Raw genomic sequence first — 18,935 nt, 5'->3', positions numbered from 1 at the left:
GCAACATGACACACCAATTTTTATGCTCAGTGTTCTGACTGATGAAGGCCAGTGTGCCAAAAGCCTTCTTCTCCACCCTGCTTACCTGTGACTCCACTTTCACTGAACGATGTACTTACACTCCAAGTTCCCTCTGTTCTCCAACAGTCTCCAGTACCCTGCTGTTCACAACACCCTGCAAAGGCAGGACTTTCACTCTCACCCTTTACCTCATTTGACTGCACCAATCTTGGATCCAATTAGCTAAATTGCCCTGAATCCCAGTGGCTCTAACGTTTTCGAGCAGGCTCCCATGTAGGACCTTGTCAAAGGCCTGATTAAAGTCTCGTTGACCTGCTCCACCCTCATTGACAGACATAAGTCACCTCATTGTAAATTTATCTCGTTAGTCAGACATGACCTCTCCTTACTAAAGCTATGCTGACTCTCTCTCATCAATCCTTGCCTCGCCAAATGCAGGTTACTGCTGCCCTCGGAATATTTCCCAATAAATTCCTTTCCACTGACTGTGGACTCCCAGGTCTCTGATCACCCAGTTTGACCCTGCTGCCCTTCTTCAATGAAAGAACCCCATTTCCTGCCTCCTGTCATTTGGCTCCATCCCTGTGGGCAGCAAATATTTTTCAAATCTTTCACGGCCCCGGCTATCTCCCCCATTTCATTTTATAGCAACCTGAGATACAGCTCGTTAGACACTAGGGATTTATCCATCTTTAAGACTGAAAAGACATCAAATACCTCATCCGTTTTAATCATACTACGGTCTAGAATTCCACAGTCCCGCTCCCCAAATTCTACAGGTGCAACATCCTTCTCCTTTCTGAATATAGATGAGAACTATTCATTAAGTTGAACAAAACAGGAAGCAGTTAAAGGAGCAAGTCTCGTTGATGAGCTAATTGGGCAGCAGAAGCCAATGAAAAGGACGTAAATTCAAGAGCAGCGGCTCAGTGTAAGAGTGGGACCTTAGAGGCTTTAGGTGGTGAAGAGGCAGAGGAAGTGAGCGGAGGCGAAGCTGAGGTTCTGGTATGTTCTTTATTTCTTTGTTATTGCACAGTAGAGCCGTGGGTATCACACTCAGGGCAGTGGTGTGCTCCTCTTGCAGAATGTGGGAAGTCAGGGATACCTCCAGTCTCCCTGATGACTACACCTGCGAGATATGCATCTGGCTGCAGCTGCTTCCAGACTGTGTGAGGGAGCTGGATCTGGATGAACTCTGGATCATTCGGCAAACTGAGGAGATGATAGACAGAAGTTACAGGGAGACAGTCACACCTAGGTTGCAGGATGTAGGTAGCTGGCTGACCGTCAGGAGAAGGAAAGGTTAGAGTCAGTCAGTACAGTGTACGTCTGTGGACTTTCCCCTCAATAACAAGTATAGACATCTAGAGACTATTGAGCGTCGTAGATGGGTTCAATATACAGTTTTCCCCTTAACTGTGTCTATGATCAGAGGGCAGAGGTTTGAGGTGGGAGGGGATTCGAAAGAGGTTTGTTCACCCAGAGTATGATTAGACTCAGGAGTGCACTGCCTCAGGGGTTGGTGGACCAGAGACACGCCTAAAATGTAAGCAATATTCAGATCAGGACTTGAAATGCTGCGCAATAGGCCGAGTGCCGGAAACAGGGGTCGGTGTGATGGGTATCAAGTGTCTGACGCGGACATAGTGAGACAAAGGGGCTGTTTCCGTATTGTCAGAATGTCCGACTCCATCATCTTTGCCCTAGTGGAGGACCTCCCCTGTACACCCATTACTGCGATACCCCGGTAGAACAGCTCCCTGTGCGTCCACTTCCACAGTACAACACTCCGGCTTTCCCCCTCTCCTGCAGACCACTCTCTCCGTGCCTGGGACTCTCCTGCAGACCCCGTCCCTGTGCTGAGACCCGCCCCTCCCCACATAGACCCCTCTCTCTGTCCTGGGACGCCTTCTTGTAGACCCAGTGACGGAAGCTCCTTTGCCGGTTCTGTTCTCGTTCCCGGTCGTTCCGTCCCCTGAATTAGTTTCACATTTCTCACTGCAGCCGCTGTCCGCCTCCGTCTGCTGGTCGGAGCCCCGATCTGAGATGTCTTTTACTTCGTGTCTGGGCAGTGGGTGAACGCTCGTTGTCCAGAGCGGGCTCCTGGGGTTGCGGGTTTCCTGAAGCCTTCCTGGGACACACGGTGAGGTGATTGGTCGGGGTGATTGAATTTGAAGGAAGTGGGGTTGAGTCAGTTGGAGTGTGACAGCCCCCATCAAACACGGGGCGAGTCCTGGGATAATTTCACTCTTATTCAGGGAGTGCCCAGAATTCGTTTCATTCCGGATTGAGAGCGCTCAGCAACACCTCTGGACCGCTCTCTCAACAGACGTGACACACCCTGCGAAATCGAACTCCTCACGGGTGAGTTGTTGATATTTGTATTAGTTTCGGTGGCATATACTGAGTATTCCCACACTTTATCCGGGATTGAAATTGACGGGATATATGTGAGCAACCACGTAGACCCTCTTTCTATGCTGGCTGCTCCCCTGTGGTACTGTCTGCCAGTTCTGGGGCTCCCCTCTGGATCACTCTACCGCTTCTGGAGCCCCCTTGCCTTTCTGTCTTTGTCTCCCGTTGTCTGCAGCCCAGGGGCCCGAACTCCCTCATTTGTGCAAAATCATGACCTAGTTCAACTTCGCTTCGGGCCGCCGCTCCCGGTTCCGGGAACCGCTCTCTGGACACCGTTGCCAGTTGTGGGAGGTCCCCGTAGTTCCCTCTGTGATGACACTGTCCAAGTCCTCCCAAGCTAGCTGTTGGTATCTGTGTTAGATTTAGAAGATAGAACGTGGAGCAGTGCAGCACGGGAACAGCAGGTTAGCAGTCCCTTTGAGCAAGGTTAACGAAGGAGAATCGGGAGATTAAAAAAAGATCATTGAAGATATGATGCACATCAGCCAATTACAAGACGGTAAAGTACTGCAGACTGCCCATTTTGGATCGGCCATTGTGAGAGTAGCCAGTGTCTGAGTGTAACATAGAACAGTACAGCCCAATATGTGCGCCGACCTGTAAACCTCGCCTAAGACTATCTAACCACTTCCTCTTTCATATCCGTCTATTTTAAATTCCTCCACATGCCGATCTCTTGAATTTGATTAATGTACCTGCCTCCACCACCGCTCCAAGCAGCGCATTCCATGCACCAACCACCCTCTGGTTAAAAAACCTTCCTCTGATACCTCTGTCACGAACCAGCAACAAAAGAAACACACTGAACATGATTCAGTGTTAAAAGCTGTTTTATTAATCACTACTTATGACCATACGTAAAATAAAAGTAAAAATGTTAGTATGTTAGAATTCAGAAATGTTAAAGCTTGAACGTTAACCCCAAAACTAAACTCTTCGTGTCTGTGTGTGTGTGTGTGACAAAGTCCCAGACTCCACTTTCAGGAATGGTTCTTAAAGTTCAGTTCTGCAAGCCATAAGGTGAAACATGAGCAAGGGCTTCTTCAACAACCACGGTTGTCTGAAGATAAGACGTAGATGTGGAGAAACAGAGAGAGAGAGTAATTACGAAGTCCAAATGTTCCACGATGGAACCCAAACGACACTCCAGTGTTTACTCGGTAGTGACTTCCTCACCCCGAAAAGCATCCGAATCGTGGTCGTTCACACACAAACACCTGTTTCCTTCTACAGGTCAGCAACAAAGTGAACTCCACCAGATTACTTCCAATTTCCATACATGGATTTCAGTGGCAGACACAGTTATTGTTTCTCATCCATTGATAGAGAAAACTAACAGTCTGGTGTCTCACTCCCTTCTCTCTCTTCTTCTGACTTCTTCAACAACGTCATTACGTCCTTTATCTTCTATTGACGTAAGCACGCCACAAACACACAACCTAAAAGGGACATTCACTGAGTCCGTAACACCTCCCTTGAACTTACTACTCATTCTTTCAAAGCCATGCCCTCTTTTATTGGTGCCCTGGGAAAGAGGCGCTGGCTGTCCACTCCTATGTATTCTTCTTAATATTTTGTATACCTCTATCATGTCTCCTCTCATCCTCCTCTCCAAAGAGTAAAGCCCTAGCTCCCTTAGTCTCTCCTCATAATGCATACTCTCTAAACCAGGCAGCATCCTGGTAAATCTCCTCTGCACCCTTTCCAACGCTTCCACATCCTTCCTATAATGAGGCAACCAGAACGGGACACAGTGCTCTAAGTGTTGTCTCACGAGAGTTTTTTGAGCTTCATCATTACCTCGCGGCTCTTAAACTCGATCCCTCAACTTACAAAAGCTAACACCCCATAAGCTTTCTTAACGACCCTATCACCTGTGAGGCAACTTTCATGGATGTGTGGATATCGACACACAGATACCTCTGCTTCTCCACACTACCCAGAATCCTGCCATTAACTTTGTACTCTGCCTTGGAGTATGTCCTTCCAAAGTGTACCACCTCACACTTCTCCGGGTTGAACTCTATCTGCCACTTCTCAGCCCAGCTCCGCATCCTATCAATGTTCCTCTGCAATCTTCGACAATCCCCTATACTATGCACAACACCACCAATCTTTGTGTTGTTTGCAAACTTGCCAACCCACCCTTCTACTCCCTCATCCAAGTCGTTAAAAATCACGAAAAGCAGACGTCCCAGAACTGATCCTTGTGGGACATCACTAGTCACAGCCCTCCAATTTGAATGCACTCCCTCCACCACAACCCTATGTTTTCTACAGGCTAGCCAATTCTGAATACACATGGTCAGGCTTCCCCAGATCCCATGCACTCTGACCTTCTGAAGAAGCCTACCATGTGGAACCTTGTCAAATGCCTTACTAAAATCCATGTAGAACACATCTACTGCACTACCTTCATCAATCTGTCTGGTCACCTCCTCAAAGAACACTATCAGGCTTGTGAGACATGATCTGTCCTTCACAAAGCCATGCTGGTTGTCCCTGACCAGACCATGATTCTCTAAATGCCCATAGATCCTATCTCTAAGAAACCTTTCCAACAGCTTGTCCACTACAGACGTAAGGCTCACTGCGCTATAATTCCCTGGGACTATCTCCGCTACCATTTTTGAGTGCTGAGGCTTTGGCTTGTGAGGCTTCTGCAAGAGGAGGATGAGAAGAGTTAGAGCTATGGTCTTTCTAACATCATTTTTCAAACTTAGTAGAGTTGAGATGGTTGTTAGACCAGTAGTGTGATGGTGTGCTCCTGCATAATGAGGGACACATCGAGAGTCCCTGATACCTCGTGCTGTCGGGAAGAGCATCTGGCTGCAGTTCGTGACTTAAGGAACTGCAGCAGGATGCACTCAGGATCCTTTGGACACTGAGGGCATCAGAGATAAGAGGTTCAGTGAGTTGGTCACACCTGAGGTGCAGGCAGCAGGAATCTGGGTGACCACGAGGAAAGACAAGTGGATTAAGCGGACAGTGCAGGGTTCCCTGTGATGATCCCCTCTCTAACCAGTTTACCTTCTTGGAAACTGTTGGGGCGATGATCGCACAAGGGGTAGCAGTCGGGTCAGGTCTGTGGCACTGTGCTTGGCTCGGAGGCTGAGCGGGAATGGGTGCAGTCAGACAGGGCGATAGAGATAGGAGAGTTTGTTTGCTGGGTGCAGACAGGAGATTCTGTAGCTGCAGAAGAGACAACAGGCCAGTGTGTTTCCTCTAGGTGCCAGTGTCAAGGATGTCTCTGAGCAGTTGCAGAACATTCTCAAGGGAGAAGGCAAACAACCAGAAGTTGTTGTGCACATTGGTACAAACAACATGGGTAGGAAAAGGGATGAAATCCTGCAGAGAAAGGACAGGAATTGAAGAAAGAAAATAAAGATCAGGGCCTCAAAGGTAATGATCGCTGGATTAATCTCAGTGCCACATGCCAGTGAGGGCAGGAATAGAAATAAAGGCCAGATGAATGAGTAGCTGAGGATCTGGTGCAGGTGGCAGAGATTCAGGATCTTGCAACATTGGAATCTCTTCTGAAGCAGGGGTGACCTTTTATAAAGAATATGTATTGCACCTGAACTGGAGGGGGATCTCTTCTTTTTCAATCTTTTTATTGAATTTCAAAATTATTCAAATTGATGAACATAACATTAATAATTATACATATGATACAAAGAGATCGGGATACCAATAATAACAGTTAATATTTATACTCACAGGGAGTAAAATATGTAATCTAGACCTCCTGCTCTCTTGCCTAGTGTACATGATGGGGAAAAAATGAGAAAAAAATTCTCTGTATGAAGAGAAAACCCCCAAATCAAAAAAGTATAACATTAAACAAAAGCAAATCAAAAAACTTCAAAGAAAATAAAACTGGACTGATATTTCTTCGAGTTCAAACAAACACATTCTTATGTCATCAGCTCCGCTCCTCTATAGTCAAAGGTTATTCAAGGGGATTTGAGAAAGGTCAGCTCATATCGCATGGAAATATTGAATAGATGAACTCCAAACTTCCTCAAATTTAAGCAAAGGATCAACAGAGCCAGTCCTAATTTTTTCTAAGTTTAAACATCTTATAGTTTAAGAAAACCATTGAAATGTGGTAGGGGGTATAGGATCTTTCCATTTAAATAGAATGTGCCTTAATATCCATTGCTGCTGGTTTCCACACACACAAGCCAAATAAAAAGAATTTATCAGACCTCCCTCAAAAATCTTTGGATTGAATCCTGGATGAATCTCGTTAACCTTGGGAACTATCCCGGACGAGCCCCCAATTTTGTCACGAACCAGCAACAAAAGAAACACACTGTGCATGATTCAGTGTTAAAAACTATTTTATTAATTACTACTTATGATAATACGTAAAATAAAAGTAAAAATGTTAGTATGTTAGAATTCAAAAATGTTAAACCTCGAACGTTAACCCCAAAAACTAAACTCTTCGTGTGTGTGTGTGGCAAAGTCCAAAACTCCCAGTTCCGGAATGGTTCTTAAAAGTTCAGTTCCGCAAGCCATAAGGTGAAACATGAGCAAGGGCTTCTTCAACAACCACCGTTGTCAGAAGATAAGACGTAGATGTAGAAAAACATAGAGAGAGTACATACGAAATCCAAATGTTCCACAATGGAACCCAAACGACACTTCAGTGTTTACTCGGTAGTGACTTCCTCACCCCGAAAAGCATCCGAACCGTGGTCGTCCGCACACAAATACCTGTTTCCTTCTACAGGTCAGCAACAAAGTGAACTCCACCTGATTACTTCCAACTTCCATACATGGATTTCAGTGGCAAACACAGTTATTGCTTCTCATCCATCGATAGAGAAAACAAGCAGGCTGGTGTCTCTCTCCCTTCTCTCTCTCTCTCTCTCCTTCTCCTTCCTCCTTCAACCACATCATTACGTCCTTTATCTTCTATTGACGTAAGCACGCCCACACACACATACACACAGACTCTCTATCTTAAAGGGACTTTCACTGAGTCCGTAACACCTCCCACCTAAAAAAATTTTTCCCAAGAAAATTTTAACTGCACATACAGTTAGTAATGTTAATAATTATCATGCTACACAACTACCTACTATCAGATTAGTACAGATACATGTTTCCCATTTAACATCGAGAAAGACAATCAGCAATCACATTATCTTTGCCTTTAATGTGAGTTATCATGAGATCAAACTCTTGCAAAATTAAACTCCAGTTTAACAGCCTTCTGTTCTTGTTTTTGACTCGGCTCAGAAACACCAATGGGTTATGATCTGTATACACAGTCAATGGTTTCTGAGCGGTGCAAACATATACACTGAAATGTTGCAAGGCTAAAACAAGCGACAGTAATTCTTTCTCTATGGTGGAATAATTCTTTTGATGCTCATTAAATTTCTTTGAGAAGTAAGCTACAGGATGGTCAATATCATCAAGGTCACCCTTCTGCAACAACACAGCTCCTGCAGCTTCATCACTGGCATCTACTGCTAATGAAAATGGCTTTTCAAAGTCAGGTGATTTGAGCACAGGATGGTAGTATAAAATGGCTTTCAGCTTCTCAAATGCTTCTTGACAAGAATCTGTCCAAACAAACTTTACTCCTTTCTTCAGAAGATTAGTTAGGGGAAGAGCAATATCAGCAAAATTTTTACAAAATTTTCGGTAATATCCAACCATTCCCAAAAATCTTCTAACAGTCCTCATACCTGTGGGAATAGGGAACTCAGATATTGCTTGAACTTTTGCCTGAACAGGAGCTTGCTTGCCTTGACCTACCACATAACCAAGATACGTCACAGTGGCATGGCCAAATTCACTTTTAGCCAAGTTAACTGTAAGGTTAGCCTTGGAAAGTCTTTCAAACAACCTTTCTAATGCAGATATGTGATCTTCCCAAGTATCATTCCCAGTCAATAAGTTGTCAATGTAGGCATCTGTATGTTTTAACCCATGAATCACTGAATTAATCATTCTTCGAAATGTTGCCGGAGCATTTTTCATTCCAAATGGCAAAACATCGTATTCATACAATCCAGAAGGGGTTACAAAGGCTGAAATCTCCCTTCCTCTATCTGTTAATGGAACACACCAGTACCCTTTTAATAGGTCAATCTTTGTAAGAAATTTTGCCTTTCCCACTCTGTCTATGCAATCATCCACCCTAGGAATAGGGTAAGCATCTGACTTTGTTACAGCATTCACTTTCCTGCAATCTGTGCAAAATCTAACAGTTCCATCAGGTTTAGGTACAATAACACAGGGCGAACTCCAATTTGAAGTAGAATGTCTAATAATATCATTCTCCAACATGTATTTTATTTCCTGATCAACAAGTTTACTTTTTTCCACATTCATTCGATATGGGTGTTGTTTGATTGGTTTTGCATCGCCAACATCAACATCATGGGTAATTATCGATGTTCTGTTTGGAACATCTGGGAACAGATTTTTAAATTTTAAAAATAATTCTCTCATCTGTTGTTTTTGTGAAACTTGTAAATGGTCCAACTTCGTTTCAAGGTTCTCCAGGATATTTTGGTTTTTTAGTTTTGATGGAACAATATTTGGTCTAAATTGGCCTTCCTCAACATCAACATCAGGCATTCTAGAAACAACCTTTACACCATCCACCAAGGCCACAACTGAATCCCTCTCATAATAAGGTTTTAGCATGTTTACATGACAGAGTTGTGTTTTCTTGCGTCTATCTGGTGTTTTGATTATATATGTTAGATCATCACTCGAGATTCAATAACATAGGGTCCAGAAAAACGAGCTTGCAAGGGATTATTTTGGCTAGGGAAAAATACCAACACCTTTTGCCCCACTGCCAATGTCCTAGGCCGAGCACATCTATCAAAATATGTCTTCATTCTTATCTGGCTTGTTTTCAAATTCTCTCTCGCTAGCTGGCAGACTCTCTCCAACCGAGTTTTAAATTTTTTGGACATGGGGAGGTCTCCATTTCCTCCTTAACACTCCATTTTTGACATAATATCCACCTGGCACTTTCTCAATCTCCTCACATGAGAGTGCTTTTTCTTTCAATTCTGTCAACTCAGGGTCCTTTGTCTGTTCCACCATAAAATCCTTCCTCGACAAAGACAATTCTTTAAATTCAGGCTCACTATAAGGATGTTGATCCTCCAGTGAAGACAGAAAAGTCTCAGATAAGGCATCATAATTTTCTTCCTGTTTAGGACTGTCACAAGGAACCACATCAGACTGCATCGGACTGTCTGTCTTGGCTAATTCTCTAGCTCTAGCTCGAGTCACCGCACATGATGGGTAAACATCTGGATCATTCTCAGACTCATCAATCCTTGGTTTGGTTGTTAACCGTACCACAGGATCACTTTCTCCATCTGCAAGGTCATTTCCCAATAACAAAGAAACTCCTTCCACTGGCAAACTAGGTCTTATCCCTATCTCGACTGGTCCTTCTACGAACTTTGACTTTAAAATCACCCTGTGTAAAGGGACAGACATGGTGTCATCCGTAACGCCTCGTATTAGATTTACCTCACCAGTGTCACTTTCTTCACCAAAATTTAAAACACTGTCCAGCAAGAGAGATTGACTAGCCCCAGTATCTCTAAGAATTTTCACTGGCACCTGGGGTGACTCATCATTCAGTGAAACAAAACCCTCTGATACACAAGAACGGAATTCCTTTCTCACCTCCTCCAACTTTTCCGCTTTTACCTCTTGCAAGGACTGATCTTTAACAGCATCTCCTAAACCTTTTTGATTTTTAATTGCCTGAAAGCAAGCATTGGGCCCAGCTTCCTTCCTTTTCTTCAAAAGGGCACAATTAGATATCACATGGCCAGGTTTCTTACAGTAATAACAAGTACGCTCAACAGGTTTCTCCAGCCCTGGCTTCTTTTCATCTTTTCCTTTTTGATTACCTCCCAATTTAATCTCTGGTTTACCTGGATTGTCTTTGTAACTCTTTTGAAAGGTTTTAGGTTGTCCCCATTTGGATTTATGGGTTAAAGCATAATCATCTGCCAACCTAGCAGTTTCTTGTAAAGTTTCCACTGCCTTTTCATTTAAATATGTTGTTAATTCAGCTGGAACACATCTTTCAAAGTCTTCCACTGGCATCAATTCTGTCAATTTATCGTAATCCCCATCTACATTTTTAGCCAGGCACCATCGTTCAAAACATATTCTCTTTCCATTGGCAAATTCCATATAAGTCTGATCTGCAGATTTCCTCAAATCTCTGAATTTTTGTCTATAAGCCTCAGGGACCAATTCATAGGCCTTCAAAATAGCTTGTTTTACCTTGGTATAATCAGCTGCATCCTCAGCAGACAAAGCAGAATAAGCTTTTTGAGCTTTACCTTTAATCACACTCTGTACCATAAGAGCCCATCCTTTCCTTGGTCAGTTTGAACTCACAGCAACCTTTTCAAAATGTTGGAAATATTGATCAACCTGATCTTCTTCAAAAGGAGGGACTAATCGAACCTCCCTGCTGGCTGAAAAACCATCATCAGAATCAGATTCCGAACTCCTACGCTTCATTTGTAACTCATGCTGCCTCTGTTTTTCCTTCTCCTCTGCCTCAAACTTTAACCGAATTGGTTCCCGTTCCCGTTCAGCCTCTAACTTCATCTGAGTTATCTTTTGTTCGGCCTCTAATCTCTTTTGCTCTCGTTCAGCTTCTATCTTTAACTGGGTTTGTTCTCGTTCAGCCTCTATCTTTGCCAGCTGCACCTGTGCCTCAGAAATTGCTATTTCACTGCCAGGAAACTGTTTTAACACTTCCTTCTCAAACACCTTCTTTTCCACATAATGGCCAGCTATCAGTCTCTGAATATCTGCCTTTCTCATAGACTGCTTTACTTCTGTAAGGTTTAGCCTTGTAGCAATCTTTATCAGATCATCCTTTTTCGCCACCTCCAATCCCTTTAGGGTTGGTGACTCCAAAAATGCCTTAATATCCATTGCTGCTGGTTTCCACACACACAAGCCAATTAAAAAGAATTTATCAGACCTCCCTCAAAAATCTTTGGATTGAATCCCGGATGAATCTTGTTAACCTTGGGAACTATCCCGGATGACACTCGTTAATGTTTGGATTGGATCCCGGACGAATCTCGTTAACCTTGGGAACTATCCCGGACGAGCCCCCAATTTTGTCACGAACCAGCAACAAAAGAAACACACTGTGCATGATTCAATGTTTAAAAACTATTTTATTAATTACTACTTATGATAATACGTAAAATAAAAGTAAAAATGTTAGTATGTTAGAATTCAAAAATGTTAAACCTTGAACATTAACCCCAAAAACTAAACTCTTCGTGTGTGTGGCAAAGTCCAAAACTCCCAGTTCCGGAATGGTTCTTAAAAGTTCAGTTCCGCAAGCCATAAGGTGAAACATGAGCAAGGGCTTCTTCAACAACCACCGTTGTCTGAAGATAAGACGTAGATGTAGAAAAACATAGAGAGAGTAAATACGAAATCCAAATGTTCCACGATGGAACCCAAACGACACTTCAGTGTTTACTCGGTAGTGACTTCCTCACCCCGAAAAGCATCCGAACCGTGGTCGTCCACACACAAATACCTGTTTCCTTCTACAGGTCAGCAACAAAGTGAACTCCACCGGATTACTTCCAACTTCCATACATGGATTTCAGTAGCAAACACAGTTATTGTTTCTCATCCATCGATAGAGAAAACAAGCAGGCTGGTGTCTCTCTCCCTTCTCTCTCTCTCTCTCTCTCCTTCTCCTTCCTTCTTCAACCACGTCATTACGTCCTTTATCTTCTATTGACGTAAGCACGCCCACACACACATACACACAGACTCTCTATCTTAAAGAGACTTTCACTGAGTCCGTAACAAATGGATCTCTTGGTCGTTAAAGTAACAAAAGCAATCATACGACAAGCAGAAGTGGATAAATGGCCAGAATCCATCATTGGTAACCCAATAATTGCAGTAATAGGATGGGGTTGTATGTCAATATTCAATCAGTTGAAATAATATTAAAAATGTCTTTCCAATATTTCTCCAAAAGTGGACAGGACCAAAACATATGTGTCAGGGAAGCCACCTCCAAATTACATCTGTCGCATATCGGATTTATAAGGTGATTAATAAAGGGCTAACTTGTCCTTCCACATATGGGTCCTGTGGACCGCCTTAAACTGTATCAACAAGTGTCTGGCACACATTGAAGATGTATTAACTGATTAGAGAATTTCCTTCCATGTCTCTGTAAGTAAGAGTATCTGGAGTTCTCTTTCTCATTCATTCTTAATTATATCAAGTGTCTCTAGACTTATTTTCATAATCAGATCAAAAATTATTGCTATCAAGCCCTTCTGATAAGGAATAAAACATAAGAATTTTCCCGTAATTTCAGTTTTATATAGTATCGGAAAAGAAGGTAAAGTGACTTTTAAAAAGTTTCTAATCTGTAAATATCGGAAAAAAATGTGATCTCGGCAAATTCTATTTAATAGATAACTGTTCAAAAGACATGAAACAGTTATCAATGAATAAATCACGAAAGCATGTTATTCCCTTCATTTTCCATAAAGAAAAGGCTGTCAATTCCAGATGGTTGAAGGGAAAATATTAGATTGGATAGTACTTGATAAAATGGATTTATTTGATCTAAGATAATTACGAAATTGAAACCATATTCGTATTGTATGTTTAACTATTGGGTTAGTCATTTGTTTACTCAATTTAGTAAGTGCAAAAGGGAGTGAGGCTCCTAAAATAGCAGCTAATGAAAATCCTTGCACGAATTCATACTCAAGATACACCCATCGAGGACATTGGATTACATCTAAATCTGTGCCCAGAAAATTAAGTATCTAATATTAATTGCCCAATAGTAAAATATAAAGTTAGGCAAAGCTATACCACCATCCTTTTATTATTTTTTGTAAATATTTCTTACTTAACCTTGGATTTTTATTCTGCCATATATATGAAAGAATTTTAGAATCAATAGAATCGGAAAAGGATTTCGAGATGAAGGTTGGAACCGCCTGAATTAAATACAAAAATGTTGGTAAAATATTCATCTTAACCCCGTTAATTCAGCCAATCAGTGATAGAGACAATGGGGACCATTTAGTAAACAATTGTTTAACATGATCAATTAAAGGTAAAAAGTTGACTTTGAATAAGTGCTTGTGCTTCCTGGTAGCTTTAACACCCAGATACGTAAAATAATAGGTGATTAATCTAAATGGTAATTGCCTATAAATTAGGACTTCCATATTTAATGGAGAAAGTTCACTCTTATTAAGATTTAATCGATAACCAAAGAAAACACTAAACTGAACAAGCAATGATAATGTTGCAGGGATAGATTTCTTTGGGTTAGAGAAACAGAGTAACATGTCATCTACATATAGTGATATCTTATGGATCCCCTTTCCACGAGTAATACCAAATATGTTAGAAGAGTCCCGAAAGGCAATTGCCAAGGGTTCCAATCCAATGTCAAATAATAAAGGACTCAAAGGGCAACCCTGCCTAGTACCTCAACAAAGCCTGAAAAAGTGGAATCTCTGATTATTAGTACGTATTAAAGCCATAGATGTATGATAAATCAATTTAATCGCGGATATAAAATTTGGACTACAATTACATTTCTCAGGTGTGTTGAATAAATATTCCCATTCAACTGTATCAAACAGCTTCTCGGCATCTAGTGAGATAACACATTCTGGAATTATAGATGAAGGTGTATATACGATGCACATTAACCTCCTAATATTAAAATGCAAATAACAATTCTTAATAAATCCTGTCTGGTCATCAGAAATAATTTGTGGGAGTACCTTTTCCAGTCTAGAACCCCAAATTTTGGAAAAAATTTTGGAATCCACATTCAATAAAGAAATAGGTCTGCAAGATGCACAATCAGTGGGATCTTTATCCTCTTATAGAATGTTACGAACCAGCAACAAAAGAAACACACTGAGTCATGATTCAGTGTTTAAAAACTATTTTATTAATCACTACTTATGATAATATGAAAAATAAAAGTAAAAATGTTAGTATGTTAGAATTCAAAAATGTTAAACCTTGAACATTAACCCCAAAAACTAAACTCTTCGTGTGTGTGTGTGACAAAGTCCCAAACTCCAAGTCCATGAATGGTCCTTAAAGTTCAGTTCCGCAAGCCATAAGGTGAAACATGAGCAAAGGCTTCTTCAACAACCACCGTTGTCTGAAGATAAGACCTAGATGTAGAGAACATAGAGAGAGTAATTACGAAATCGAAATGTTCCACGATGGAACCGAAATGACACCTCAGTGTTTACTCGGTAGTGACTTCCTCACCCCGAAAAGCATCCGAACCGTGGTCGTCCACACACAAATACCTGTTTCCTTCTGCAGGTCAACAACAAAGTGAACTCCACCGGATTACTTCCAATTTCCATACATGGATTTCAGTGGCAAACACAGTTATTGTTTCTCATCCATCGATAGAGAAACTAGCAGGCTGGTGTCTCTCTCCCTTCTCTCTCTCTCTCTCTCTCTCTCTTCGACTGACCTCTTCAACAATGTCATTTCGTCCTTTATCTTCTATTGACGTGTACACACACACACACACACACACACACACACACACACACACACACACACACACACTCTCTCTCTCTATCTTAAAGGGACTTTTTCCGAGTCCGTAACAAGAATTAAAGAGATCGTTGCTTCATAAAAGGACTGTGGTAATTTACCTACTGATAGGACATCTTCAAAATTTTTACCTAACCAGGGAGATAGAAGATCAGAAAAGGATTTAAAAAATTCAACTGTATTCCCGTCGGGACCAGGCGTTTTACCCGAATTCATTGAAAACAATTCTTTCTTTATTTCTTCCTCCAAAATGGGTGCATCTAGTATTGAACGTTCATTAAGTGATAATTTCAGAATCTTCAAGTTCCTTAAAAAATTAATGCATTAGTGTAGAGTCCTCAGGAAATTCTGATTGATATAAAGAATGATAAAATTCTTGAAAATATTTATTAATTTGTTAATGGTCCACTGTGTAGTTACCATCTCGTTTACGAACTTTAATAATCTGACATTTAGTTGAAGCAGTATTCAGTTGGTTGGCGAACAATTTATCAGATTTATCACCATGTATATAAGACTGACTCCTGGTTTTGAGTAATTGATTTTCAATTGGAGATGGTGATAATCAACTGTGTTGTAATTGAAGTTCAGTTCTCTTTTCATAGAGCTCCAAATTAGGAGCATCAGAGTATTTTTTATCGATTTCTTTGATCTTATCAGCCAATATACGTAATTCATTATTAGTTCGTTTTTTCAATCCGGCAGAGTATGAAATAATTTCACCCCGGATAAGCTTCAAAGGTATCCCATAATATCCCACTGGATATTTCTTCCGTAAAATTAGTTGAAAAGGAAAAGGAAATCTGTTCTTTAATAAACAGAACAAAGTGTAAATCCTGCAATAGAGAAGAATTGAGTCGCCATTATCTGGTATCATTGTCAGGTACGTCCGCGAATTCTATTGTTAGTTTCAATGGTACATGGTCAGAAGTGGTGATTGCATCATAGTTACAGTCAGTAACAGATGGAGCTAATCGCGAGTCAATAAAAAAAAGTCATCAATCCTGGAGTAATATGAGAAAATATGTGATAAACATGAGAAAAGAATGAAAACTCTTTATCATACGGGTGTAGAAATCTCCAAACTTCTAAAATTCCAGAATCAATTGAAAGGAATTAATAAAGACAGAGGATCTGTTTGGAAGCACGTGATTCGACGCAGATCTATCCATCAAAGGGTTTAAAGAGCAATTGAAATCTCCACCCATAATCAACGTATATTCATTTAAATTAGGAAAAGATACAAATACATTTTTAAAAAAACTCAGGATGATCAGCATTAGGTGCATAGACATTAACCATAACCACTTTTTTATTGTGAAGTAAGCCAGTAATTAATAGAAATCTACCATTCGCGTCTGAAATTGCTTCATGATGAACAAATGACATTGAGGAGTCTATAAAAATAGAGACACCTTTCACCTTTGCTTGTGAATTAGAATGAAACTGTTGACCCCTCCAAAATCTTAAAAAATGTGCTGACTATCCTCTCTCCTAATATAAGTCTCCTGAGCAAAAATAATCTGAGTGTTCAGTCTATGAAAAACTTTAAAGATCTTCTTGTGCTTAATTGGATTATTTAAACCATTTGTATTCCATGAAACAAAACTAATCATCTTATCCATTTTAACAGACTAAAAACATATGGTGTGTAAAGGGTTAACCTTATTGCAGAGGAGACTCCGAAACAGGAAGAGGAAAAAAGTTCAAAGAGGAGCCGGATATGGCGACAATTCAGGCATATTTGTACTTTGTCAGTCCAGATGAAAAAAACAACTCCCCACCCACAAAAGTCCAAAAACTGGCCAATGGACAGCCAGAATGATACCTACTAAGTAATTTAACCCCACTTCTTCTGGTGGCAAATCTCCAAGTTAAGAGGAATGCCAAACATCACAATTAGTCAAAACATGAGATAACAAGTATCCAAAACAAAAATTTTGATATGTAAACACACTTGCCAACAGAGTTCCACACAAACAAGAATACTGACAGTCGACATTTAAAGAATACAATCTTACTATTATTTCAGAAGGGAAAAAGAGCGATCAGTCATTCAATCAGATTCTTAATTATTTCCAAAACTAACCATTAAAAATATTAAAGTAAAATAATAAAAAGAAAAAAATAGAAATGTTAAGTAGGGATATGATAAGTGTGCATGTTCCAGAACCAAGTACTAAAGTGTTAACAGGAAAAATATCTCCGAATTTAAGAAGCTCTCAAATCTGTAAGTTAATTATTACCTCACAGACCAAATAGATATAAAAAAATCAAAGAACAGCACGTTTCTTAACCATCTGAAGTCAAGAGTTAATCTGGAAGGAATTCTTCAGCTTCCTGGAGGGAATTAAACCATCGGCATGATTTTTCTGGGGGTACCATAGAACCATACAGCACAAAACAGGCCCTTAGGCCCACAATGTTGTGCCGTCCATCAAACCACCCTCACACTATCTAACCCTTTCCTCTCGCATATCCCTCTATCTCACATTCCTCCGTATGCCTATCCAACAAACTCTTGAACCTGTTCAATGTATCTGCCTCCACCACCACCCCAGGCAGTGCATTCCATGCACCAACCACTCTCTGGGTGAAAAACCTCCCCTGACATCTCCCCTGAACCTCCCACCCATAACCTTAAAGTCATGCCCTCTCGTCTTGAGCATTGGTGCCCTGAGAAGGAGGCTCTGACTGTCAACTCTATCTATTCCTCTCAATATTTTATATACCTCTATCATGTCTCCTCTCATCCTCCTCCTTTCCAGTGAATAAAGCCCTAGCACCTTAAGCCTCCCCTCACATTCCATATGCTTTAATCCAGGCAGCATCCTGGTCAATCTCCTCTGCACCCTCTCCAACGCCTCCACATCCTTCCTATAATGCGGCGACCAGAACTGAACACAGTACTCTAAGTGTGGTCTAACTAGAGTTTTGTAAAGCTGCATCATCACTTCGTGGCTCTTAAACTCAATCCCACGATTTATGAAAGCTAACATCCCATAGGCCGAAGGGCCTGTTTTGTGCTGTATGGTTCTACGGTTCTATGGTTCTATGGTTAACTGCTCTATCCACCTGTGAGCCAACTTTCAGTGAACTGTGAATATGAACCCCCAGATCCCTCTGCTCCTCCACACTGCCAAGTACCTTGCCATTTACCCTGTACTCTGCCCTGGAGTTTGTCCTTCCAAAGTGTACCACTTCACACTTCTCCAGATTGAACTCCATCTTCCACTTGTCTGCCCAGCTCTGCATCCTATCAATATCCCTCTGTAAGCTCCAACAGCCCTCCACACTATCCACAACACCGTTGATCTTAGCGTCGTCTGCAAACTTACTAACCTAGCCTTCCACCCCCTCATCTAAGTCATCTATAAATATCACAAAACGTAGAGGTCCCAGAACCGATCCCTGCGGGACACCACAAGTCACTACCCTCCAATCAGAGGGCACTCCTTCCACCACAACCCTCTGCTTTCTACAGGCAAGCCAATTCCTAATCCACACAGCCAAACTTCTCTGGATCCCTTGGCCTCTGACCTTCTGAAGAAGCCTACCATGAGGAACCTTATTTAACGCCTTACTAAATTCCATATAGACCACATCCACCGCACTACCCTCATCAATCTTCCTCGTCACCCCCTCAAAGAACTCTATCAGGCTTGAGAGGCAAGATCTTCCCTTCACAAAGCCATGCTGGCTGTCCCTAATCAGTCCATGATTCTCCAGGTGTTCATAGATCCTTTCTAACAGCTTACACACCACAGACGTGAGACTCACCTGTCTGTAATTCCCTGGACTATCCCTACAACCTTTTTTGAACAAAGGGACAACATTCACCACCCTCCAATCCTCTGGCACCATCC

At 41.4% G+C, this 18,935-nt stretch overlaps 1 protein-coding gene across 1 annotated transcript in view; it reads left to right on the top strand.

Annotated features, from left to right (window-relative positions):
• The first annotated feature begins 987 nt into the window (after positions 1 to 987).
• The window catches only part of LOC127568684 (interferon-inducible GTPase 5-like), a 36,462-nt gene continuing 18,514 nt past the window's right edge, over positions 988 to 18,935 (top strand). Inside the window, exon 1 of the mRNA XM_052012722.1 lies at positions 988 to 1,026. The gene's annotated coding sequence lies outside the window, so the exon portion shown is untranslated. The remainder of the gene's footprint in view (positions 1,027 to 18,935) is intronic.

The sequence above is a fragment of the Pristis pectinata genome, chromosome 3, assembly GCF_009764475.1.
Source record: "Pristis pectinata isolate sPriPec2 chromosome 3, sPriPec2.1.pri, whole genome shotgun sequence".
In the NCBI taxonomy this organism is placed as follows: domain Eukaryota; kingdom Metazoa; phylum Chordata; class Chondrichthyes; order Rhinopristiformes; family Pristidae; genus Pristis; species Pristis pectinata.
This window is presented reverse-complemented; position numbering and strand designations above follow the sequence as displayed.